Raw genomic sequence first — 27986 nt, 5'->3', positions numbered from 1 at the left:
GAACCTTTTAGAGACCGAGTGCCCAAACTGCAACCCAAAACCTAATTACTTATCGCAAAGTGCCAGTACGGCAATTTAACCATAAAACTGACGGTTTAGTTTAGAATCAATTTACACAGGACTGTCTGAGCTGGGATTCCAGCAGTCCTATACACACTGAAACGCCACTTTTACACCATTTTACATCACATAAAAGAGTAATAAAAAGTTATCAAAAGGTCACGCAGTCCTCAAAATGGTAGCAATGAAAACAACGGCTCATAAAGCAAAAAAACCACCCCTCCCCAGCTCCGTGCACTAAAGTTATTAGCCTCACAAGATGGCGAAACTATTTTCTTTTTCGTACACTGTTTTAATTATTGAAAAAGTATTAAAACACAATAAAACCTACAAATCTGGTATCACTGTGATAGGACCAGACCAAAGAATAAAGGAGACAAATGATTTGGAGCGCACAGCGAAAGTATTAAAATCCAGCTTCCCAGTACACGACATGGAATAATAAATGAGAAGTAAAATATGTTACGCAAAAAATAAGCCCTCACACAGGTATAAATAGATAAATGCACATATAAATATATAATATGCATATACAGTACATAAATACATACATAGAAATACATATGTTACTTACTCTTTGGTTGTCCAAGGTGGCGGCCATGCTGGCGGGCAGAAGTTCAGGTGTCTGTTGTTCCGGGGGGTCAGTAGGGTAGATGGGCAGAGGGTGGGCGGCCAGAGTTAGGGCTGGGGGGGGGGGCTAATGCAGCATCTGGAGTTCGGGGCAATGGGGTTATGAGGCATGAGTTCCAGGGGAGGGGGTGATGTGGGGCAGTGACCGTAGTTGGGGGGGGGGGGGTAGTGACAGTGGGCGGAGTTCGGGCAGGCAAATTGCAGTAGTGGGCGGGGGTTCGGGCACGGGGGTTTGTGGTAGCGGCGCAGTGAGTTTTGGGCCGGTTTTCTTAGGGGAGGGGAGGGGTGGGAGCGGGCAGGAAATCAGCCTCCTGCTGATCTATGCCCCGTGGATGCGCTGAGTTAAAAAAAAAAAAAAAAAAAACTCACCTCAGACTCGGCGTTCCTCTGGCTGATCACTGCAGCGCACACGGAGTAAGGTGCCCAGCGCTGGCAGCGTAGTGACATCATTTCGCTGCCAGCGCTGGGACACTTACCGTCCTGTGCGCTGCAGTGATCAGAGTGACAGCAGGCAGTGTCAGCACCCTGCTCTGTCATGGCCGTTCCGATACGCTGCGCTCCGATACTGCTAGGAGCCATGACAACCAGGTGTGGACAGTGGTTGTCCGCACCTGGCAGTCGTTAGGAGGATGGGGCGCGTGCCAGCAGTGAGGGCTCTGCGTGCCCTCTCTGGCACGGGTGCCATAGGTTCGCCATCGCTACTATAGGTGATCCCAAACTGTGTTGCAAACGCCTGCGATCGGGAACGAGCCGCCGGTGTTTTGCGTTGATTTAACGCGAAACAACGGCGGCTCGTTCCCGATCGCAGGCGTTTCCATAGAAACACCGATGCGATCGGGCCGAGGCCCGCCCCCGGTGGGCGCGACTTTGTCTGCGTTTGCGTTTGCAAGCGCAGACAAAGCGCCCTGTGTGGCGCCGGCCTTAGGGCTACGATACCCATGGACCTTGGGCAGTCCGTGATCACGGTGCCATGTCACGGAATAACCGTATTGTTGGGGATGGAACTGTGCACGGACTATTGAGATATATATAGCGCTCGGTATAATTCACAGGGATCCATTACCGGCAGTGCAGTTGGTCTGTGACCTGGCACCTTTCGTGTTCTGTGATCATGGAGAGGTGATTTTCCTAATTACATTACTGTTAATATTTACGTTTACAAGAATGCATTGTAAACGCGTTTTTAACACATAAGTTAACATACTTAACACATGTAAACAGTAATGTCATTAGGCAAATCAACTCTTCTCAGTTGTTATGCATTTCAAAATGCAATGAAAACGCAACCACAACATGTAAATACGTTTTAGTACTATGAGTACAGTTGCCCAGTAATTCCCGACACTCCCAAACTATTGAATGGAGCAGCAGGACACATGCTCAACCCAACCTTCTACTCCACACATGAGGGAGAATAAGACTCTCGTTCCCTGGATTGTTGGGGTTTTCGTTAGTGGTGGGGGTTCCAGCAGTCACACACTGTGTCCTGAAAACGTGAAAACATGGTACAACCTCTGTAAGTGCACCTGCGCATGCTGTACTCATCCCAATAAGTGTTTTAGTCAAAGGTGCCCACCTTAGTTCTTGCCATAATTGCCTCCATTAGTCTCACAACACATGCGTTAAAACGGACTGAAAACTGGACGTGTGCCACCACTTTTAGGGCGCGTTCACACGTTGCGTTTTGACCTGCGTTTTCATTGCGTTTGAAACGCATATACAACAGCTGAGGAGAGGTGATTTAACAAAACGCATCGTAAACGCGATGTTAACGCATGCGTTAACAAAGCGTTAACGCATGCATTTTGTTAACGCATGCGTTAACATTGTGTTTACAAACGTAAACGGTTATGTAATTAGGCAAATTACCTCACATCAGCTGTTGTATATGCGTTCCAAACGCAATGAAAACGCAACCAAAACACAACGTGTGAACGCGCCCTTAGGCTGAAGACACACGTGGCGTTTTCAGGCCGTTTCTAGTTTTCAGATTGGAAAAAAAGCATGCGTTTTTGACCAGTTTGAATTAAGATAATTGGCCAAACCTGTCAAAAACGCATGGGTTTTTTACGATCTGAAAATGAACTAAAAACGGCCTAAAAACACCACGTGTGTCTTCACCCACGTGTGTCTTCACTCTTAGGGTGAAGACACACATGGCGTTTTTGGGCCGTTTTTGGGCCGTTTTTACTTAGTGCGTTTTCAGATCGTTACAAACGCATGCGTTAAAAAACGCAACCGGTTTTTAAAAAAACGGATGCGTTTTTTAACACATGCGTTTTTAACGATCTGAAAACGCACTTAGTAAAAACGGCCCAAAAACGCCACGTGTGTCTTCACCCTTAACGCATGCGTTTTTAACGATCTGAAAACGCACTTAGTAAAAATGGCCCAAAAACGCCATGTGTGTCTTCACCCTCAGAGCGCGTTCACACTTTGCGTTTTGACCTGCGTTTTCATTGCGTTTGAAACGCATATACAACAGCTGAGGAGAGGTGATTTGCCTAATTACATCACTGTTAACGTTTCCGTTCACAAATCGCATAGTAAACGCGATGTTAACGCATGCGTTAACATTGCGTTTACAAGCGTAAACGGTAATGTAATTAGGCAAATTACCTCACATCAGCTGTTGTATATGCGTTTCAAACGCAATGAAAACGCAACCAAAACGCAACATGTGAACGCGCCCTCAGGCTGTGGTCACATGTGGCGTTTTGAACCTGGTTTTGGCAAGGAGTCCGTTAAAAAACGCATGTGTTAAAAATGCATGAAACCAGTTAATGGCCGATATTGGTACCACATTTCCAAAACAAGCATTTCAGTGCAAACAAACAGAGTGAAAAAGGTACCGACTCAATATATAGTTTTTGGAAAAATATCAAATATCTTTATTTAAATTCATACTACAGACAAGTTAAAAACACTTAAAAGCACCAACATGTGCAAATTCATGTCCTATGTAATCAGTCAAATATGTGCAAAATGATGCAAGGATTACAATAGCAGCCGCGTAGATATGTGCAAAGAATAAGCAGTGGTTGCTGTAAAACCCTCTCCCCTGTAATGCCCGCACGATGCAATCAATTTCCTAGTATAATATAAAACGTATACGTTTTTGAATAGTTTTAATTAAGATAATTGAGAAAACCGTAAGGCCGGCGGCACACATGACGTTTTGAACCCGTTTTTAGGCCATTTTTAAGCAGTTAGTTAAAAACCGCATGCATTTTTTAACCTTTTTCATTAAGATAATTTGTAAAACCGGTCAAAAACTGACGTGTTTTCCAAAAAAGCATGGGTTTTTTAACGGACTCCTTAAACACGGACCAAAAACAGGTTCAAAACGCCTCGTGTGCCGCCAGCCTTAGGGTGATGCCACACGTGGCGTTTTGAAACCGTTTTTGGTCCGTTTTTAAGCAATCCGTAAAAAAACCTTTTGACAGGTTTTCCGAATTTGTGCAATTAAAAATGGACAAAAACGGATGCCTTTTTTTTAACGTACTGCTTAAAAACGCCATGTGTGGCATTATCCTTAGGGTGAAGACACACATGGCGTTTTTGGGCCGTTTTTACTAAGTGCGTTTTCAGATCGTTAGAAACGCATGCGTTAAAAAACGCATGCGTTTTTTGGAAACGCATGCGTTTTTGTCCGTTTTTCCGAAATTGCGCAATGAAAAACGGACAAAAACGCATGCGTTTTCAAAAAACGCATGCGTTTTAAAAAAACGGATGCGTTTTTTAACGCATGCGTTTTTAACAATCTGAAAACGCACTTAGTAAAAACGGCCCAAAAACGGCCCAAAAACGCCATGTGTGTCTTCACCCTAAGGATGATGCCACACATGGCGTTTTTAAGCAGTCCGTTAAAAAACGCATCCATTTTTTAAAAACGCATCCGTTTTTGTCCATTTTTAACTGCGCAAATTCGGAAAACCTGCGTTTTTTACCAGTTTGAATTAAGAAAATTGGTCAAACCTGTCAAAAACGCTGAAAACTAAAAACGGCCTAAAAACGCCACGTGTGTCTTCACCCTCAGGGTCGGTTTTCCATGCACACCAGAGTGCCCATCTACCCAGTGAACAGGGGGCACTGTGCACAGGAAAGACAGGTGACTTGTGTCAGGTTCCTCATTGTTGCATTTGTTTTTGTTTTAGGGGAATTGAACAAGACTAAATTTGAAAACAAAACATCCAATTCCTAGCACAAGAGAAGATCCACTGAGTAATAGAAAAACTGATTGTGGGATTGCAGGTAGGTGATGACTTTCTGATTGAAAATAATATTGAATTCTCGTTCATTATAAAGTAGTCCAATTTTGAGCTTTAAGCCCTTCCCGCACCCTGACGTTACTCTACGTCATAGGATTTGGGTAGTTCCCGCACCTTGACATCATGGTGATCGCCTGGGCTTAGAATTTGAGCCCGGGCGATCCCGCCTCTTTAACCCTATAGACGCTGCGGTCATAGTGACCGCGGCGTCTATATCGCATCACTGCGGGGTGCTGATCGTTTCCATGGCAACTCTAAGGTCCGTGTACACATATGGAGCGTCCTCATATTCGGGAGAAGATGGGTATCAAACTTTGTTTTTGTTTTGAGTTTTTTGTCACTTAATTCTTTGTGACGGTTTAATTTTTGTCCAAAATTAATATATCGTCTAAAAAAAAATTACAGCTTGTGAAACATCTAAAGCGTTAACAAACTTCTTAAAGCTGATTTTTCACACATTTAAAGGAGCAGTTTCTAAAATGACGTGATTTATGCGGTTTTACTGCTGTTTAGGCCTCTCAAAGTCATTAAAGCTGAGCAGGTGCCTCTAAATATGGGTTTTGGCGATTTTCATAAAAATGAGAAAAATTACACCCAAAATTCTGAACCTCCTAACAACCTAGAAAAGAGAGAAGAGGCATAAAAAGCCGTTGTAAAGAAGACATTTGGGAAATGTTAGTTATATACCGTATATACTCGAGTATAAGCCGACCCAAGTATAAGCCGAGGCCCCTAATTTTACCACAAAAACCTGGTAAAACCTATATATTTTTTACTCGAGTATAAGCCGAGTTTGGGTTTTCAGCACATTTTTTTGTGCTGAAAAACTAGGCTTATACTCGAGTATATAAGGTAGTTACTTGGGTGCTATGACTATCTGCCTGAAAATCTGAAAATTTTACACTTTGAAAATGAATAATTTTTGGAAATTTTTGCTAAATTTCCATTTTTTTCATAACTAAACACAAAAGATATTATCAAAATTTTTCTATTACTTTGATTTCTCGTCACACACTGTACTTCAATTTTAAAATACCCTGGATATGTTAAAGAGTTGCAAAGGTAATAACCTCCTATAATGACACTGGGCAAATTTAAATAATCTGGCCTGGTCCTAAAGCTCTAAAGACCAGAAGGGGTTAAATATCCATTGTTTTTTAAAATTTGAATAAAATACAAATTTTTTTAATGCAGTGGGACGACACATGCTGGAACCCCAGTCTCTTGATTGGCTGGGGTCCATTCCAGTGATAGTGGGGGTTCCACCAGCCAGACCCCAGAAATCAGATTGGTGCAACCTTTATAACCACTTGCCACAAACTGCTGTGATAGTAAGTCGGCGGACAGCAAGAGAAGTGCGGTGGGAGATTTATGAATTTGTCCACAACAGAATTCTGTCGTAATTTGCACTAAAAAAACTTGTCTGCACCACATTTACAAAGGGTTTTGGACAGTTTTTTGGCACTCTTAGCGGTAGTTTGACAAAGGGGCGTGGTCTGTAACAGTGGCATGGCATCACATCAAAAAAGTCTGTGTGCCAAAAATACTGCTGACTCAGCAAAACTTTGTCCTAGTTTTCTCGTGTAAAGTAAGCCAACTAATAGGAGGTACACAGTATGACTAGACAGTGTTAAACTACGAAGATATGAATCTTGTGCGGTATAAGACGGCCTAGTCTGACCTTTTCATTAATATGACCTACAATGTTTGTGAGTGTTACCCCTTTTAATGTTGTGTATTGTGTATTTTAACTTTTCTAGACATTTTTTGATCTTGTTTCAACAAGATTTTATTGAATTAAAAGCATAATAGTGCCGTACAGTAGGTCAAGGCATAACATATGCCCCTCGCCGGGGGATCTCATAGAAGTAATTTTAGAGTGATGCATAGCCAGCTACTGTATTAAACAAACTACGTGAATGGGGGAGGAGGGCAAAGGGTTGGGGAGGGTTGGATTAACCTGAGAAGGGAGTTAGTACAAGATCAGTATAGGTGGTCGCTAAAGGTGAGAGTGGTAACGAGCATGCGTATTGGTGAGACAGGTGTAATCTGCCAATGTCCATAAGGGGACAAAGTCAGAGCCCTCTCTGGGGTAGGTGAACCCTGTGCAGTGATCCATGGGTTCCAAATACATTCAAATATTGTTACTGTATCTGTCCTGGTCGCCTCTATCCTCTCACACAACATCAATGGGATTACTCTGCTTTCACCGCGGTAAATGAGATCCGGTGTTTTCCATCTCCTGTATTTTTTAAGTGCATCAGTGTTTTCTAGGTGTGCAGGTAAGTGACAGGTAAGTGCATATCGTACACTGGAGATCAAAATAACAGAACAACACACAATTTTCTAAATGTCAAGGTCATTGTTTAGTTCCATGTGAATATATCCTAACATGAGTGAAGTAACCGTATTTAAAGCTTATTTGCTAAATTGTATACATTTTAAAGCACAGAATAAAAATTGGCTAATTTCAAAAGACATTGATCAAAATGAGAGAGCACACTAGGGGTGGAGAGGTCTCCACCCGCCTATAAGGCAACCATAAGGAGAACTCCTACCTTCTAACCCTAGTCACAAGCCTCTCATACAGCCAAACCAGTTCCCTACGCTGTACTGAGGAGACCCAACCAGAATGAAACAGTGCTGTCTACAGTTGGGAGTCTGTTCCTTCTGGAATAGAAATACTGGTTTGGCTTAATCCCACATCATGTTATTAGACTTCTTGTAGGTCAAACTTGATGTTAAGGGGCTGCCTTTCAGGGTAGCAAAAAGAGGCAATGTTTTCCATTTAAATGTATTTGCATACTTCTCGGCTGTTGTGATGCGGTTGAAATCACATGTTTTAACGCCACGTGTGAACACACCCTACCACTTTCTGTTTAGAAGCGCAATGAAAATGCGCAGTTGCATGCCATGGCCTGATCACATATGAATTTCCATTCCTTGCATTGTGTAAATGGCCAAGAAACTCACAACTGTCACAGATCTGTGAAAGAGACTAGAAGAAGAATGGACCAAAATCCCAGCAGAGCCGTGTAAGAGACTAGTGAGGTCCCGTGGCCGGTGCTGAGGTCCCGTGGCCGGTGCTGAGGTCCCGTGGCCGGTGCTGAGGTCCCGTGGCCGGTGCTGAGGTGCTGTGCTCTCCCTACTGTGATTGGTGACTGATTGGACCTGCAGAAAATGTACTTATGATCTTTCTCTGTGCTCCAGTCATTACTGTTCTCTAATTATCACCATCACAGTTTTTGCAGAATAAAGGTTTGATAATTTTGTAAAACACTAGTTACATAGTTTATACGGTTGAAAAAAGACACTTGTCCATCAAGTTCAACCAAGGAAGGGAAGGGATTGGATGAGGGAGGGATTTAGGGGAAACAATTCTATATAACAGAACCATCAATGTTATTTAGGTTTAAAAAGGCATCTAGACCCTTCTTGAAAAACTGTTCTGGCCACTGTTCTAGTGGCCTGGTGCACCCCTTACTCATCCATCAAATTTCATCAATGGAGATTCCATTATTTCTGAAAAAATCAAGTTATTTGCCCACATTTATCAATACATCTATATCTGCACATAAAGGGGCTTACGGCTGCACATTTGGACCGTGCTCCAGTATTATCATGCTTAGTCCGATGATATTGTGTTGCACGCCCCATGTTAAAGGTAACAATTATATGGGGACTAATCTTACATCCCAATCACTGTAAGTGGCTATCAGTTGTATGTCACTGATGGTATACACTGTGTCCCAGGGTCAACATCTGCAAAGAGTTTGTATGTTCTCTCCGTGTTTGCGTGGGGGTCCTCCGGTTTCCTCCCACACTCCACAACATACTGGTAGGTGATTAGATTGTGAGCCCCATTGGGGACAGAGACCGATTTGGCAGCTCTGTGCAGTGCTACGTAATCTGTGTGCGCTATATATATAAAGAATTATTATTAATTATTACCCACTTTCATCTTCCTAAATACTTGAATTTGTTAAATTGACTGGGAGGGTCAAACAGCAGCTGGTCCATTACTTGGGAAAACTCTTTGTGGTTTTGGTGCCTTAATTTCCAAAGTTTGTAGGTGTTTGGCACTTCAATGGGTCATTGGCCCAGTCTCTGCTTTCCAGTAGCGTTGTGCCTAATTTTTTCGGACTATAAGGCGCACTGGATTATAAGGCGCACCATCAGTAAATGGCTGCTAAAACGTCTAAGTTCATATATAAGGTTCACTGGATTATAAGGCGCACCTGATTACAAGGATGGATGACCAGCAGGTGGCAGACCTGTGCACAGTTCAAGGCAGCTGTTGTCTGTAAGTACGGTTCATATATAAGGCGCACCTTTGATTTCTGAGAGAATCAAAGGATTTTTTGTGCGCCTTATAGTCTGAAAAATACGGTAGTTGTTTGTCTTAATGCTTAGTGTCTAGTACACAAGACACTGAAGCACAATGGTTCCTGGTGTCCCAGTGTACCACCTATACTAATGCAGTACATACCTGTGGCCTATTTGTGTACAGCTAGCCTGGAGACACATGGCTGTGGGATTTCAGAAGAGATTCTGGCCATAGGGAAGGCCCACAAGTCATAGATACATTTGTGATTTTTATATTCTCTGTAGAATCTCTGCACATTGCATAGTCATAACATGAAGACTTTGCACCACGAGCCTCATTAGATGATTCATTCCGGATGTCATTTTCTTTTCACTTTTTTTTTTCCCGCTTGAAAACAGACACCTCAGAAAGACTGATGGAGCGTCTTGTCATGTGCATATGCCAGGGCTGACTCTCCAGCATGTGCGGAGTATGAAGGAAATGCTCGGTGTTACTAAGATACCAGCGAGCGCTGACACATCGCTCCCAGCAGGCGGCAGATCCTATTGCCTATTAATGGTGTGCGCAGCAGTGTATCATTAAGGGGGTTTCCTTCTGTGTTGATTTTACTTTTGTATTGTTTTAAGACATGTAAATACATAAGAAATCATGTAGAAATGTTCAGTGGACACATTGGGGCTCATTTACTAAAGGGCCGAATCGGACGATTTCCTGAATATTACCGTTTTGCGCCGCTTGTCCCTAAATTGCCCCAGGTTTTTGGCGCACGTGATCGGATTGTGTCGCATCGGCGCCGGCTTGCATGCGACGGAAATCAGGGGCGTGGCCGTCACCGAGGAGAAGTAGGTGAACTCCGGCGGATCTCGGCGGAGCAGCGACACCTGGTGGACATCGGGCGCACAACCTTAGTGAATCCCGGCAGAATCCTCGTCGGAGAACACGCCGCTGGATCGTGACTGGACCGGGTAAGTAAATGTGCCCCATTGTATAAGATCTCTGACGTCTGTGTTTAGGCCGGTTTTAATATGCAGTATCTCATGTAGAGATGAAGCTACTGCCTATAACCATTACTGAAGTCCTGTTCTTTCTGAGGTGATTTCTAAAAAGATTTTTGACTGGTTGCTGACATTCTTATGATGTAACTTTTAGACAGTGTTGGAGGGAAATGTACTTAGTAAGTTAATATGAGCCTGTGCTCAATTATTGAGCATATTAGATTTAAAGGAACACTCCAGTCACAGTTAATTCCTTGAATTTTAACTTGTGCAGGGCCTGAAGGTAGAAGCCAGGTTCTAGCATGTAATAAGTAGTAGTAATCAGCAGTTACATGAAGTGTATAATCTCATAATCTTTTAAAAAATAAGCTGGTTGAGCACTAAGGGTTAACAGCTTCTCTGCTGTGATGCTAGTGACTGCCGAGCAGAAGGTAGTGGTGGGTTGAAGAGTCTTTGAAAAATTTTGAGATGCAGAGACTGAGAAAGTTTGAAAAATCACAGACTGGTATGAATGGACTGATAAGGAACAGGATAGCTACCTGACTTGCAGGGGATTTCTACATCCACCCATCTGCACAGACACAGCTCTCCCACTAGCTAGGGCAGAGCAGCATCACATGACCTCCACCTCCCTACAGAGTGACCTTCCTGCAGCAGCCCCTCCCCTCCAGCAGTAAGTATCTTTCTGTTTTTTGTGTAAACAAGCTATGGTCTCATAAATATAATCAGCACAGCCAGGAGAGACCTCTACTGCAGGAACAGGCTAAACTGAGGAGGATAACAAATAAACTTGCTGTACATAGGTTCTAGCAATGTTCTACAAGTACAATGCATTATTCAATGAATTAGCTTGGACTGGAGTGTTCCTTTAAATCCAAAGATTTGGATATGTATCTTTACCATGGAGCAGGAGGTGCAGCCACCATGAATCCCGATCCCTTAGCCATGTGTATACTGATGCTTTAATGGATCATTGTTTCCATGGGGATTGTGTTGTATGTAGCCCATCTCAGAGGACTTAGGACATTAAGTGCTTCAGGGTCCTAAGTCCATACACAATTTCAATACCAGAATATAAACTTCACAACCACTAATAAAATCCGTTTTTCTACATTCTATGATCCATTGTGCTCTCTTAGGGAGTAACGTAGCAGCAAATCCTGTGAGATTTTTACTAAGGAAATCTACTTAGTTCTGCATAGTGTGCACATACAGTATATATACAGAGACTAGTTTGTCAGCTTTCTTCACATGGAGGAGCACTAAGCATGTAACAAGTAGTAGAAATCAGCAGTTACATGATGTGTATATCTCTGCTGTTTGAGCTGGAGAGCAGAAGGTGGGGGAGGGTTGTAGAGTCTATGCTAGAGCTTTAGATGCAGATAGATTGAGAAAAATCACAGACTTGTTACCTCACTTGCAGGAGTTTTCTACATCTGCAGATCACTGCTCTCCTGTTAGCTACACAGAACAGCATCACATGACCTCCCATTTCCTCCAGAGTGAGCAGGGAGCAGCAACCCCTGCCATCCATTAGTATCCTTCTGTTTCTTTTGATATACAAGCAATGGCCTCAGAGACATAAACAGCACAACCAGGGGAGATAGCTACTGCAGGAACAGACTAAACTGAGGAGGATAGAAAAGAACTGCTGGAAATAGGTAATGACAGTAATAGGTAAAGTTTTCCTACATCCCAAGAGCTACTCATTTGTGAATAAAATAGTTGAGCTTTCATATTTTTAGATAATTGTTTAGATGTCAATATCGACAGATAAAGCCTGACACTCACCATCAAATCTACAGCTTATAAAAGTTGCACAGAGAACAGTTTTAGCATGCAAACAGTCAATGACCGTGACCTGAAAAGCTTTCTGCAGGCCTCTGCGGCAGAGGTGTAGCTTTTTTTGTAAGTTTAGTTTATTTCCAATACAAAATATTGCAGTATTTTTTAAAATCATCTTTATTATTTTTAGCTGGAAACGGTAATGAGATTGGGCCGGGGCCCCCCTGCGCTTGGAAACGCAGCGCTAGTGCTGCGTGTGGCCGCACCATGAGTTACAAACAGACCTTTCTGCCCACCGTGATCTCTGGAGAAGCTCTCTGGATGCTGGTAATTTACTCAATTTTAGTCCCAGGCTGCAATGGTCAGCTGTAAAGTATTTGCTTTCTGTTCATCCTTGTTTCCTTGTCAACCCAAAATGGTTAAATTCCAATTGTCACAAGGGACAAACAATAATTTGTCTTACACTTACTAATTATACTTGTTCCGACTTACATATACATTCAACTTAAGAACAAACCTCCAGAACATATTACGTACATTACCTGGGGACTAGACTAGGCAATTCCGCCCATTCCCCACTAGGTGGTGCTATTATCATTCATAACATTGAATTGATGGTTATTTGTGAATTAATACATCAGTTGCTTTAAACAGGAGGTTATGTCTGACATTGTAGAACTAGTTCCCACATTATCTAGATACCAAACAGGTATCATCAGCGGGAGAGTCCTGTGCATGAACTGTGGAGGGATCATTTAAGGAACCAGACACACATGTCACGTCACAGCAGGTTACTTTCCAGCAATACAGTTATGACATCACAAAAGTAACACGCTTATGAAGTTACCTGAATTAAAACTGACTAGTGATGTCACAGCAACATAGTTATGATGTCACAGTAACTTAGCCAAAGGAAAGCCATGGTTAATGTTACAAACACCTAAAATCTTTTGTGATGTCAGAGGTGTACAAGTGTACAACAGCGAAACACTAGTGATATCACATTGTAATATTGCGGCTGTGAGTCTCACTCTCCATGTGATAATAATTATTATTATAAAAGCCTGCTTTGAGGTGTGTATAGTTTTGTATTATCTGGTTCATGGTCAGTGTTACTCTTTATGGTGTGGTCTGGGGACCATATTATTAATTGCTTGACAAAAGTTTGTGCACCCCCTGACCCTAAACCCATTTATAATGTCATAGAAACCTGACTGAACCGCACCGGTGATGTCACAGCAGGTTCCCTGATTGAGACTATTACAATGTCACAGCCTCTATCTGCCTGCTGGAGCATGCTCAGTGGTAACACACGTATGTGATGTCACAGCAAGCTGACCTATGGAGAGAAACTACAGATGATGTCACAAAACCTTACCTGACAAAGATGTGCGTGATGTCACAGCTTCTGAGACATAAGTGTGACATCACAATGGTATACCTGTCGTATCGCACTACTTTACTTTACCACACACACTGATAACATCTTACCTGTTAGTGATGTCACACTAATATCTTACTCAGGATCAGGCAGCAGTGATGTATAGTTCGCCATCAGGGGCGTTACTAGGAGAGGCAGGGCCCCCTAGCAGACTTCTGAATGGGGCCCCCCTACCCCCTCAGAAAATAAACATATTTGTATATATGCACACATTGATGCACTGATACAGATACATTTAAACACTTTATACACACATCCATCCCAGTAGTTGCTGACCACATAGGGGAAGTACACAGCAGGAAGAAGAGTTGAGAGATCTCCAGTCATGTCGTTCTGCTCTCCTGTAACATTTCTTATCTGAGCTGCTGATTCTTGCTGCATACTGTGGAAGACGTGCCCTGTTATATACATATTATGCTGTACAATCCTCCATTCTTTATTGTCAGATCTGACGCTGGGCCCCATAGCAGCTGCTATGGCTGCTACCCCTGTAGTTACGCCCTTTTTCACCATATATTTCCCCCTCCACCATGAATAAGTAACTTGCCTGTAAGGCTCATGTGCAGCTGTATAAGTTGTAATTGCAATTGCCTCAAACACTAGAACTGTTGATAGCTTACACATCTTTCCTCTATATTACCACAGCCATGATACAGGTACAGTGCTATACACAACCACTTTCCATGATCAGTGTCCTGTGTACAAGATAGAAATAGTAGTAATGATTATTCAATGCCATAAAATAGTCCACATTACTTACATGTAAGACTACAACAGAATGTGACAGCAGAGCACACAATTATACTTGGTTATACAGTGAGAAGCTGCACTTTATAACTGGAATCACAGAAATACTTAGAATTCCACCACACCTTTCCTGGCTTTGTGTTTTATAAAGATACTGGGGAAAGGTGACATCACATGAATCTTTCCAATAACATTTGCTTAGAACAACAACAGAATATAAAAACTATAATACTGCCCCCTATGTACAAGAATTATAATACTGTCCCTTATGTACAGGAATATAACTACTATAATACTGCCCCCTATGTACAAGAATATAACTACTATAATACTGCCCCCTATGTACAAGAATATAACTACTATAATACTGCCCCCTATGTACAGGAATATAACTACTATAATACTGCCCCCTATGTACAAGAATATAACTACTATAATACTGCACCCTATGTACAGGAATATAACTACTATAATACTGCCCCTATGTACAGGAATATAACTGCTATAATACTGCCCCCTATGTACAGGAATATAACTACTATAATACTGCCCCCTATGTACAGAAATATAACTACTATAATACTGCCCCTATGTACAGGAATATAACTACTATAATACTGCCCCCTATGTACAGAAATATAACTACTATAATACTGCCTCCTATGTACAAGAATATAACTACTATAATACTGCCCCCTATGTACAGGAATATAACTACTATAATACTGCCCCCTATGTACAAGAATATAACTACTATAATACCGCCCCCTATGTACAGGAATATAACTACTATAATACTGCCCCCTATGTACAGAAATATAACTACTATAATACTGCCTCCTATGTACAAGAATATAACTACTATAATACTGCCCCCTATGTACAGGAATATAACTACTATAATACTGCTCCCTATGTACAAGAATATAACTACTATAATACTGCCCCTTATGTACAAGAATATAACCACTACAATGCTGCTACCTATATACAAGAATATAACTACTATAATACTGCCCCCTATGTACAAGAATATAACTACTATAATACTGCCCCCTATGTACAAGAATATAACTACTATAATACTGCCCCCTATGTACAAGAATATAACTATTATAATACTGCCCCTTATGTACAAGAATATAACCACTACAATGCTGCTACCTATATACAAGAATATAACTACTATAATACTGCCCCCTATGTACAAGAATATAACTAGTATAATACTGCCCCCTATGTACAAGAATATAACTACTATAATACTGCCCCTATGTACAGGAATATAACTACTATAATACTGCCCCCTATGTACAAGAATATAACTACTATAATGTACATAGGGGGCAGTATTATAGTAGTTATATTCTTGTACATAGGGGGCAGTATTATAGTAGTTATATTCTTGTACATAGGGGGCAGTATTATAGTAGTTATATTCTTGTACATAGGGGCAGTATTATAGTAGTTATATTCTTGTACATAGGGGGCAGTATTATAGTAGTTATATTTCTGTACATAGGGAGCAGTATTATAGTAGTTATAGTCCTGTACATAGGGGGCAGTATTATAGTAGTTATATTCCTGTACATAGGGGGCAGTATTATAGTAGTTATAGTCCTGTACATAGGGGGCAGTATTATAGTAGTTATATTCTTGTACATAGGGGCAGTATTATAGTAGTTATATTCTTGTACATAGGGGGCAGTATTATAGTAGTTATATTCCTGTACATAGGGGCAGTATTATAGTAGTTATATTCTTGTACATAGGGGGCAGTATTATAGTAGTTATATTCTTGTACATAGGAGGCAGTATTATAGTAGTTATATTCTTGTACATAGGGGGCAGTATTATAGTAGTTATATTCCTGTACATAGGGGCAGTATTATAGTAGTTATATTCTTGTACATAGGGGGCAGTATTATAGTAGTTATATTCTTGTACATAGGGGGCAGTATTATAGTAGTTATATTCCTGTACATAGGGGGCAGTATTATAGTAGTTATATTCTTGTACATAGGGGGCAGTATTATAGTAGTTATATTCTTGTACATAGGAGGCAGTATTATAGTAGTTATATTCTTGTACATAGGGGGCAGTATTATAGTAGTTATATTCCTGTACATAGGGGCAGTATTATAGTAGTTATATTCTTGTACATAGGGGGCAGTATTATAGTAGTTATATTCTTGTACATAGGGGGCAGTATTATAGTAGTTATATTCCTGTACATAGGGGGCAGTATTATAGTAGTTATATTCTTGTACATAGGGGGCAGTATTATAGCAGTTATATTCTTGTACATAGGGGGCAGTATTATAGTAGTTATATTCCTGTACATAGGGGGCAGTATTATAGTAGTTATATTCTTGTACATAGGGCGTAGTATTATAGTAGTTATATACCTGCCCCCTATGTACAAGAATATAACTACTATAATACTGCCCCCTATGTACAAGAATATAACTAATATAATACTGCCTCCTATGTACAAGAATATAACTACTATAATACTGCCCCCTATGTACCAGAATATAACTACTATAATACTGCCCCCTATGTACAAGAATATAACTACTATAATACTACCCCCTATGTACAAGAATATAACTACTATAATACTGCCCCCTATGTACAGGAATATAACTACTATAATACTGCCCCCTATGTACAAGAATATAACTACTATAATACTACCCCCTATGTACCAGAATATAACTACTATAATACTGCCCCCTATGTACAGGAATATAACTACTATAATACTGCCCCCTATGTACAAGAATATAACTACTATAATACTACCCCCTATGTACAAGAATATAACTACTATAATACTGCCCTCTATGTACAAGAATATAACTACTATAATACTGCCCCCTATGTACAAGAATATAACTGCTATAATACTGCCCCTATGTACAGGAATATAACTACTATAATACTGCCCCCTATGTACAAGAATATAACTGCTATAATACTGCCCCTATGTACAGGAATATAACTACTATAATACTGCCCCCTATGTACAGGAATATAACTACTATAATACTGCCCCCTATGTACAAGAATATAACTACTATAATACTGCCCCCTATGTACAAGAATATAACTACTATAATACTGCCCCCTATGTACAATAATATAACTACTATAATACTGCCCCCTATGTACAAGAATATAACTGCTATAATACTCATTGTGGTCAAAAGTATAACTTCATTAAGACTCCCCACACTGTGTCTTTGTTTGGTTGCAGAGTCTTTTAGCCCTCCAGCTGTCCTGCCACTTTTTGGCATCACCCACTTTAGAGTGTCAGCTCTTCTCAGCCCATTGTCCTGTCTCCATGTACGTCTGCTATTTTGTTCTCAATTGCCCAAGGTTTTTTGGGCAATGACCATACATTCCTGTCCAAGCTATCCCAGCTGTGTAAATCAGATTGTCCTTGGTAAATTGGAGAAAGTCCCTAATGAAATGATTGTGAAATCCCCTAATGAGATTTCTGCAACTTTCCACCTATATAAATATCCAGAGCTGCCAAGAGAAATAATGGATTTATGTCATTTTGCGTTTCTTCTTGGACGCAACTAAGAATCTATCAGTCTAGACAGAACTTCACACTGGCCGCCTACAATTAACCCTGACAGCTGCACGTATTGTGGAGACTTCTTGTTGTCTATTCAGCTCAGTCTGTCTGCAATACAGCTGGGACAACTGGTGCCCTGATAAGTGTGGAATAAGAGAGGAAGGGCGTAAAAACCAGCATGGCTTGACGTCCTTTATACTACAGGCCTCGACTGATATGGAGTAAATAAGGCAGAAGTATGGGATGAGTTACATACTGCATGGCACTAACTTTACATGTCTAATTACTTATATAAAATGTGACAATAGAAATATGTACACTGGAGATCAAATAGAGAACACACAATGTTCCATGTCACACAGCAATACAGGTAAAGCAGCTCCTTAAAAGAGAAATCACTGAACTTGAAATGGCCACAGCCCAGTGTTCTGATCTAAACCCAATAGAAAACCTCTGGAGAATTCTTGGTGACAAAGCGATGGCCAAGAAATCCACAACAGTCACAGAACTTAGGAAGAGACTGGACGAAGAGCGGAGCAGATCCCAGCAGAGCTGTGTGAGAGACTAGTGAGGTCCTGCGGCCGGTGATGAGGTCCTGCGGCCGGTGCTGAGGTCCTGGGGCCGGTGCTGAGGTCCTGCGGCCGGTGCTGAGGTCCTGGGGCCGGTGCTGAGGTACTGGGGTCGGTGCTGAGGTCCTGCGGCCGGTGCTGAGGTCCTGCGGCCGGTGCTGAGGTCCTGCGGCCGGTGCTGAGGTCCTGGGGCCGGTGCTGAGGTCCTGCGGCCGGTGCTGAGGTCCTGGGGCCGGTGCTGAGGTCCTGGGGTCGGTGCTGGGGTCCTGCGGCCGGTGCTGAGGTCCTGCGGCCGGTGCTGAGGTCCTGCGGCCGGTGCTGAGGTCCTGGGGCCGGTGCTGAGGTCCTGGGGCCGGTGCTGAGGTCCTGGGGCCGGTGCTGAGGTACTGGGGTCGGTGCTGAGGTCCTGCGGCCGGTGCTGAGGTCCTGCGGCCGGTGCTGAGGTCCTGGGGCCGGTGCTGAGGTCCTGCGGCCGGTGCTGAGGTCCTGGGGCCGGTGCTGAGGTCCTGAGGTCGGTGCTGGGGTCCTGCGGCCGGTGCTGAGGTCCTGCGGCCGGTGCTGAGGTCCTGCGGCCGGTGCTGAGGTCCTGCGGCCGGTGCTGAGGTCCTGGGGCCGGTGCTGAGGTCCTGGGGCCGGTGCTGAGGTCCTGGGGCCGGTGCTGAGGTCCTGCGGCCGGTGCTGAGGTCCTGCGGCCGGTGCTGAGGTCCTGCGGCCGGTGCTGAGGTCCTGCGGCCGGTGCTGAGGTCCTGCGGCCGGTGCTGAGGTCCTGTGCTCTCCCAACTGATTAGTAACTGCCGGGACCTGCAGAAAATTTACTTATCATCTTTCTTTGTGCTCCAGTCATTGCTGTTCTCTAATTATCAGCACCACAGTTTTTGCAGAATAAAGGTTTGTTGATACTTTGTTAATTTGGTAAAACACTGTTCTAGTGGCCTGGTGCTCCCCTTACTGATCCATGAAATAAAATCAATGGAGATTCCATTATTTCTGAATATATAAATATATATATATATATATATATATATATATATATACATATATATATATCCTTGTACAGAATAAGGCTATATTCACACGAACGTGTGCCCGTCGTACCATGAACGCTGCACACCCCCGATCCTCTACATTGCGATATATGGCAGATGGCGCCGTATTTCGGGAAAGATAGGACTTGTCCTATCTTTCTCCCGGCTCCGGAGCGGTACGTACAGCTCCCGTACGGCACCATGCGCCCATTGCCATCTATGGGGGGCGTATATACGTCCCCATACGGCCATGTGAATGAAGCCTAAGTCTGATCTCCATATCGTCAACATTCATGGATGGACTCGATATTTCTGAAGCCCCAGGCAATGTTAGGGCCATGTCAGGGTGATTCTGTCTGGTACTATATGTTTGTGGTCCACTTGGCTTCTACTGTTTTGGATACACAGTTGCTGGCTATGTTTCTGTGGGGTTCTTTTGTTGTCACTATTGTGAGGTTTCTACGGCTGACTCTGTTTTTGAGGGCTTTTCCTGCATCACTATTAAGGGAATCCTTTGGTTGCACTTTATTTGAGGGCTTCTTTCTCATCCCGATTATGGGATCTATGTGGCTAGCTCTGTTTTTGTGGAGTCCTCTTGTCTTCACTATTATGGGATGCCTAAGATTGCTCTTTATTTAAGGGGTCTTGTTGTCATCACTTATTATGTGACCTCTGTGGTTGACACTGTATTTGAGGGGTTTAGATGTCTTATTGGTTTTGTCTTCACAGTCTAATTTTTTTGTTATATGGCTTTCTGGTACCCAAGCCATTCCATCAGAATCAGATTGGTGGAGGTTTGATGCATTAATCCAACTCCAGCTGAAGAACTATAGGGTATTGTAAGTTGTTTGCTCCATCCACTTTGTAGTAGCTGTAGGCACCGCAGCCGAGCTTTACTCAATTTCTGGATCCCTCAAGTATATGGTTCTGGCACTGGAGGCTGTTTAATGCTTAGTCTGGGTGTAAGACCCTAATAATCTGCTGCTGATGAGTTACCCTCCTCTGGTCATCAGATCAAAACTGACCCTGGAACAGAAAATCCCTTCCATTTTAATGTCTACATCATGGTAAATTTCTGTATATTGGAATTTAGGAATATAGACTTTGTTTTGTACCTCTGCATATTGGAGTATGTTCTGTAAAATGTGACCTTGCATCTGCCATTAGGGGAGACTTGGGAGACCCCCTATTATATAACACATGTCTCCCCCGGTCCCTCTGAAATCACTGTGATTTATATAATGTGTATATATAGTTTACATAGGGATTCCCATCATGAAAACAAGGATAACCTGTCCCTAGTTTCCCCAGCATCTCTCTCTATTCATGTGTATGGGACTTGTGACAGTAGTGATATGAATCCTGTGGTCTGTGTCCTCTATGGTGTCATTTTGTATTCTGCCGCTAGAGGGCGACATATGCTGGATAACACATATCCCTGAGCATAGACTAAACCTTCCATCACATTCTCTTCTGTACCGCAAGGGCCTGTCTATGACCTATATGAGCTGCAATGGCCACATTATCCTAGAAAGACGCGAGCCACTGACTTACCTCACAGTATGTGCCTTCAAAACAAAACTATTTTGTAAATTATCCTGAAGACGGCATAGAAGATCCTAGAAAATATCCCAGTTTTTCTCTCTTGATATCCAACCCTAAGATCCTGTGTGACAATATACACATTGCATCCCTGCATTTATGTCTTTCCAATCTGTATGGGGATAGGATGCAATGGTCCTGCAGACACAACCTGAGTTATATAATCCCAGCAAAAGCAAGAAATTGTCAACTCTGCTGCCACCTGCTGATAGAAATGTGGAACGGCACTGATTTTCATATTTTCCTGTCCACTGCTGAAAATACTGAAAGGTCCAGACCCCATTGGTCTGAAGTTATGCACATTTATTCACATTTGTCCTTAATGAACCAGACAGACAGGAAGAGTTATATTAAAGGCTGAGCAGAGAAATCCGTCATTTCTACATATTTAACAGCGGTTTCTTCTAACTGGGAGTAGTCGGGAGAGGAGCTGATATCCACACGCTGCCGATTTCTTCTTTCAGATCGATTCATCTTAACAGGGTTTTGCGAAAATGTAAGTGTAAGCTGCACAAACAACCCCATTTAGAGGGATGGGACTGAGTTTTTGCACATGTGAACATACAAAACCTTAAAGATCAGATCCATGTCTGCAACCAATGATTTTATTCTTTCTGGATCTTGGATTTTTCAAGACGGCATAATGTACTGTCTAAAGTTTTGAGGGTAACTTTCCTGCCCTTCCTTTATATATTATATGTATTAATACTAGCTGCAGTGCCCGGCATTGCTCTGAATAGTAAATTATCGTTCTTAACTATACCAACAAAGAATGGGGCAATATTGTCTTTAATTGACAGTATATAAAACCCCACAGAATAAGTTTACACTGACAGGGAACCGACCACTAAATTTAACCCCCTCCTAATAAACACTTTTAAAAAAAAATACTAATAGAAGGCAGCACAACCATATCCAAATTGTCCCAATTCATGCCTATATGCAATATCATTCTGTTCCCAAAGTTTTCTCACCATATGCACAAATGCTTCTTTGTCTGATCTGCGTCTGTCTTTGTGCTGAGTCTGGCATATTCTTAAGTCTCCTCCAAAACTGCGACTACTGCATGAGGGAGAAGGGAATGAGCAACCTGATTTCTCTTCAGCGAGTCACACAGAACCAACGCCTCACTCTACTCTCTCATTCCCCCCTCCCTCAGGAGCTCTCTTCAAGCATTCACACACAGCCAAGGTTTCCCACAACTACCTAACCCCCCCTTCAGGAATTTTCTTCAGTCAGTCACACACAGCCAAAGTCTTCCTAACTCTCCCCTCCCATCCCACTCAGGAAAATCACACACAGCCAACATCTCCCTCATTCCCACACTCCTTCTGGAATTCTCCTCAGCGTGTCACACATAGCCAATGTCTCCTTCAACTCCCTCATTCCCCCTCCCCCAGGAATTATTTCCAGCCAGTCACACACATCCAATGTCCCTCTCAACTCCCTCATTCCCACTCCCTCTGGAATTTCTCCAGTGAGTCACACACAGCCAATGTTTCCTTCAACTCCCTCATTCCCCCCTCCCTCATTAATTCCCTCCAGTGATTCCCACACATCCAACATCTCCGTCAGGAATTCTCTTCAGCAAATCACACACAGCTAATGTCTCACTTAAAGTGTATTTGGCTTTTTTGCAATTTATTAATGAAGTTTTAGTATGAACTGGAAATATTTAACTTTATAGACAATGCTGCATTGGGAGATGTTTCCAAGCCACGCTCCAGGTTAAGGAAAGAGTTCCAGTGGGGATCAAGGCTACAGAACTTTCCAGGGGTCATAAAGGGCGCACAGGACTGTGTCACATAATGCTCCTTGAGCTGCCAGGTTCCTCTGATGTGATGGAAGCTGCAGACAAACCAGTGCACCCCACAGGAGAATCACAATGGGATAAGTTCAATACTTCAAGTATTGTCAGGGACTGCTGAATATCCATTTTGGGTGGTGTTTTTTTTTTGCTAGGTTTAGAGTTTTTATCCTCCTCAAGCTTAGAAAATGTCACCTTAGACAAGTCTTCACCCTCACAATACCATGGATGCCTATGCTCCACATAGTTCCTTCTCATATTTTTGCAAATTGAACCTATAAGGCTAAGTAATGTTGCCAAATCTTTACATTTTTCTGGGGTTTTTTTTGTCTTAAACTGAAAACGAACGGCGGCTTGTGTATCCAAATGAACCAAAACCCACAGTAGTAAATCTAGGGGGCTCAGAGGGGACAGGGTCAGGTCAGGTAAAATGTGCAAAATAAACACAGGAAAACCACAGATACCGGGTCCCTTCAGCTTTCATATCTGCTTGTAGAGAATGTCAGTGACACAAGCCAGAGCCCGCACTCCCACAAGTCAATGTGCTGCAGTGTTTACACTGTGGAGTACAAGCCCACGTCTGTGCATGTAAACACTACCGGGGACACGGCTCCACGGATGAGGGATGAGATTATGTGCTAATCACAGCGTCATGGTACAAAACCAAATAATTGTACACATGTTATCAAATAAGCAAAGTAACTCTGCTGGTAACTTTCTACAGTGACGCAATGCTGGGGGACACAGTAGGATTGGAGTAATCACAGCCTGGAGGGAACATGTGGAAATTTTTGAGAATGTGTTCCCTTCTTATAACATGTCTATGCATCTTCGTACTATCCAGATAAGGACAGACTCCCCTATGCACGATCATTGTTGCTGTAATTTGACAAAACTTTACAGTAAGAGCTTTTCTACAAGCAATTAGTTTTGATGTCACCGAAGCTTATTTATGTTACACACGGATGTGATGTCATAGCTCCTTACCTCAGTGATACACGGATGTGATGTCATAGCTCCTTACCTCAGTGATACATAGGTGTGATGTCATAGCTCCTTACCTCAGTGATACATGCATGTGTGATGTCATAGCTCCTTACCTCAGTGATACACAGGTGTGATGTCATAGCTCCTTACCTCAGTGATACACAGGTGTGACGTCATAGCTCCTTACCTCAGTGATACATAGGTGTGATGTCATAGCTCCTTACCTCAGTGATACACAGGTGTGATGTCATAGCTCCTTACCTCAGTGATACACAGGTGTGATGTCATAGCTCCTTACCTCAGTGATACACAGGTGTGATGTCATAGCTTCTTACCTCAGTGATACACAGGTGTGATGTCATAGCTCCTTACCTCAGTGATACACGGATGTGATGTCATAGCTCCTTATCTCAGTGATACATGCATGTGTGATGTCATAGCTCCTTACCTCAGTGATACACAGGTGATGTCATAGCTCCTTACCTCAGTGATACACAGGTGTGATGTCATAGCTCCTTACCTCAGTGATACACAGGTGTGATGTCATAGCTCCTTACCTCAGTGATACACAGGTGTGATGTCATAGCTCCTTACCTCAGTGATACATAGGTGTGATGTCATAGCTCCTTACCTCAGTGATACACAGGTGTGATGTCATAGCTCCTTACCTCAGTGATACACAGGTGTGATGTCATAGCTCCTTACCTCAGTGATACACAGGTGTGATGTCATAGCTCCTTACCTCAGTGATACACAGGTGTGATGTCATAGCTCCTTACCTCAGTGATACACAGGTGTGATGTCATAGCTCCTTACCTCAGTGATACACAGGTGTGATGTCATAGCTCCTTACCTCAGTGATACACATGTGATGTCATAGCTCCTTACCTCAGTGATACACAGGTGTGATGTCATAGCTCCTTACCTCAGTGATACACAGGTGTGATGTCATAGCTCCTTACCTCAGTGATACACAGATGTGATGTCATAGCTCCTTACCTCAGTGATTCAGAGGTGTGATGTCATAGCTCCTTACCTCAGTGATACACAGGTGTGATGTCATAGCTCCTTACCTCAGTGATACACATGTGATGTCATAGCTCCTTACCTCAGTGATACACAGGTGTGATGTCATAGCTCCTTACCTCAGTGATACACAGGTGTGATGTCATAGCTCCTTACCTCAGTGATACACAGGTGTGATGTCATAGCTCCTTACCTCAGTGATACACAGATGTGATGTCATAGCTCCTTACCTCAGTGATACACAGGTGTGATGTCATAGCTCCTTACCTCAGTGATACACAGGTGTGATGTCATAGCTCCTTACCTCAGTGATACACAGGTGTGATGTCATAGCTCCTTACCTCAGTGATACACAGGTGTGATGTTATAGCTCCTTACCTCAGTGATACACAGGTGTGATGTCATAGCTCCTTACCTCAGTGATACACAGGTGTGATGTCATAGCTCCTTACCTCAGTGATACACAGGTGTGATGTCATAGCTCCTTACCTCAGTGATACACAGGTGTGATGTCATAGCTCCTTACCTCAGTGATACACAGGTGTGATGTCATAGCTCCTTACCTCAGTGATACACAGGTGTGATGTCATAGCTCCTTATCTCAGTGATACACAGGTGTGATGTCATAGCTCCTTACCTCAGTGATACATAGGTGTGATGTCATAGCTCCTTATCTCAGTGATACACATGTGATGTCATAGCTCCTTACCTCAGTGATACACAGGTGTGATGTCATAGCTCCTTACCTCAGTGATACACAGGTGTGATGTCATAGCTCCTTACCTCAGTGATACACAGATGTGATGTCATAGCTCCTTACCTCAGTGATTCAGAGGTGTGATGTCATAGCTCCTTACCTCAGTGATACACAGGTGTGATGTCATAGCTCCTTACCTCAGTGATACACATGTGATGTCATAGCTCCTTACCTCAGTGATACACAGGTGTGATGTCATAGCTCCTTACCTCAGTGATACACAGGTGTGATGTCATAGCTCCTTACCTCAGTGATACACAGGTGTGATGTCATAGCTCCTTACCTCAGTGATACACAGATGTGATGTCATAGCTCCTTACCTCAGTGATACACAGGTGTGATGTCATAGCTCCTTACCTCAGTGATACACAGGTGTGATGTCATAGCTCCTTACCTCAGTGATACACAGGTGTGATGTCATAGCTCCTTACCTCAGTGATACACAGGTGTGATGTCATAGCTCCTTACCTCAGTGATACACAGGTGATGTCATAGCTCCTTACCTCAGTGATACACAGGTGTGATGTCATAGCTCCTTACCTCAGTGATACACAGGTGTGATGTCATAGCTCCTTACCTCAGTGATACACAGGTGTGATGTCATAGCTCCTTATCTCAGTGATACACAGGTGTGATGTCATAGCTCCTTACCTCAGTGATACACAGGTGTGATGTCATAGCTCCTTACCTCAGTGATACACAGGTGTGATGTCATAGCTCCTTATCTCAGTGATACACAGGTGTGATGTCATAGCTCCTTACCTCAGTGATACATAGGTGTGATGTCATAGCTCCTTATCTCAGTGATACACAGGTGTGATGTCATAGCTCCTTACCTCAGTGATACACAGGTGTGATGTCATAGCTCCTTACCTCAGTGATACACAGGTGTGATGTCATAGCTCCTTACCTCAGTGATACACAGGTGTGATGTCATAGCTCCTTACCTCAGTGATACACAGGTGTGATGTCATAGCTCCTTACCTCAGTGATACACAGGTGATGTCATAGCTGCTTACCTCAGTGATACACAGGTGTGATGTCATAGCTCCTTACCTCAGTGATACACAGGTGTGATGTCATAGCTCCTTACCTCAGTGATACACAGGTGTGATGTCATAGCTCCTTACCTCAGTGATACACAGGTGTGATGTCATAGCTCCTTACCTCAGTGATACACAGGTGTGATGTCATAGCGCCTTACCTCAGTGATACACATGTGATGTCATAGCTCCTTACCTCAGTGATACACAGGTGTGATGTCATAGCTCCTTACCTCAGTGATACACAGGTGTGATGTCATAGATCCTTACCTCAGTGATACACAGGTGATGTCATAGCTCCTTACCTCAGTGATACACAGGTGTGATGTCATAGCTCCTTACCTCAGTGATACACAGGTGTGATGTCATAGCTCCTTACCTCAGTGATACACAGGTGTGATGTCATAGCTCCTTACCTCAGTGATACACCGGTGTGATGTCATAGCTCCTTACCTCAGTGATACACAGGTGTGATGTCATAGCTCCTTATCTCAGTGATACACAGGTGTGATGTCATAGCTCCTTACCTCAGTGATACACAGGTGTGATGTCATAGCTCCTTACCTCAGTGATACACAGGTGTGATGTCATAGCTCCTTACCTCAGTGATACACCGGTGTGATGTCATAGCTCCTTACCTCAGTGATACACAGGTGTGATGTCATAGCTCCTTACCTCAGTGATACACGGGTGTGATGTCATAGCTCCTTACCTCAGTGATACACAGGTGTGATGTCATAGCTCCTTACCTCAGTGATACACCGGTGTGATGTCATAACTCGCTACCTTAGTGATACAGAGGTGTGACGTTATAGCTCCTTACCTCAGTGATACACAGGTGTGATGTCATAACTCGCTACCTTAGTGATACACAGGTGTGATGTCATAGCTCCTTACCTCAGTGATACACAGGTGTGATGTCATAGCTCCTTACCTCAGTGATACACAGGTGTGATGTCATAGCTCCTTACCTCAGTGATACACAGGTGTGATGTCATAGCTCCTTACCTCAGTGATACACAGATGTGATGTCATACCTCCTTACCTCAGTGATACACAGGTGTGATGTCATAGCTCCTTACCTCAGTGATACACAGGTGTGATGTCATAGCTCCTTACCTCAGTGATACACAGGTGTGATGTCATAGCTCCTTACCTCAGTGATACACAGGTGTGATGTCATAGCTCCTTACCTCAGTGATACACAGGTGTGATGTCATAGCTCCTTACCTCAGTGATACACAGGTGTGATGTCATAGCTCCTTACCTCAGTGATACACAGGTGTGATGTCATAGCTCCTTACCTCAGTGATACACAGGTGTGA

The 27986-nt window shown here is 42.9% G+C and overlaps 1 protein-coding gene across 5 annotated transcripts in view; it reads left to right on the top strand.

The window, feature by feature from the left end:
• The window catches only part of LOC140104207 (uncharacterized), a 540921-nt gene that overhangs the window by 4820 nt on the left and 508115 nt on the right, over window positions 1-27986 (top strand). For all 5 annotated transcript variants that reach the window (XR_011850264.1, XR_011850265.1, XR_011850266.1 and 2 more), the window contains exon 2: window positions 4848-4944. The gene's annotated coding sequence lies outside the window, so the exon portion shown is untranslated. The remainder of the gene's footprint in view (window positions 1-4847; window positions 4945-27986) is intronic.

Source organism: Engystomops pustulosus, chromosome 10 (genome assembly GCF_040894005.1).
Source record: "Engystomops pustulosus chromosome 10, aEngPut4.maternal, whole genome shotgun sequence".
Taxonomy (NCBI): domain Eukaryota; kingdom Metazoa; phylum Chordata; class Amphibia; order Anura; family Leptodactylidae; genus Engystomops; species Engystomops pustulosus.
Note: the sequence above shows the minus strand (reverse complement) of the source record. Positions and strands in the feature narration are given on the sequence as shown.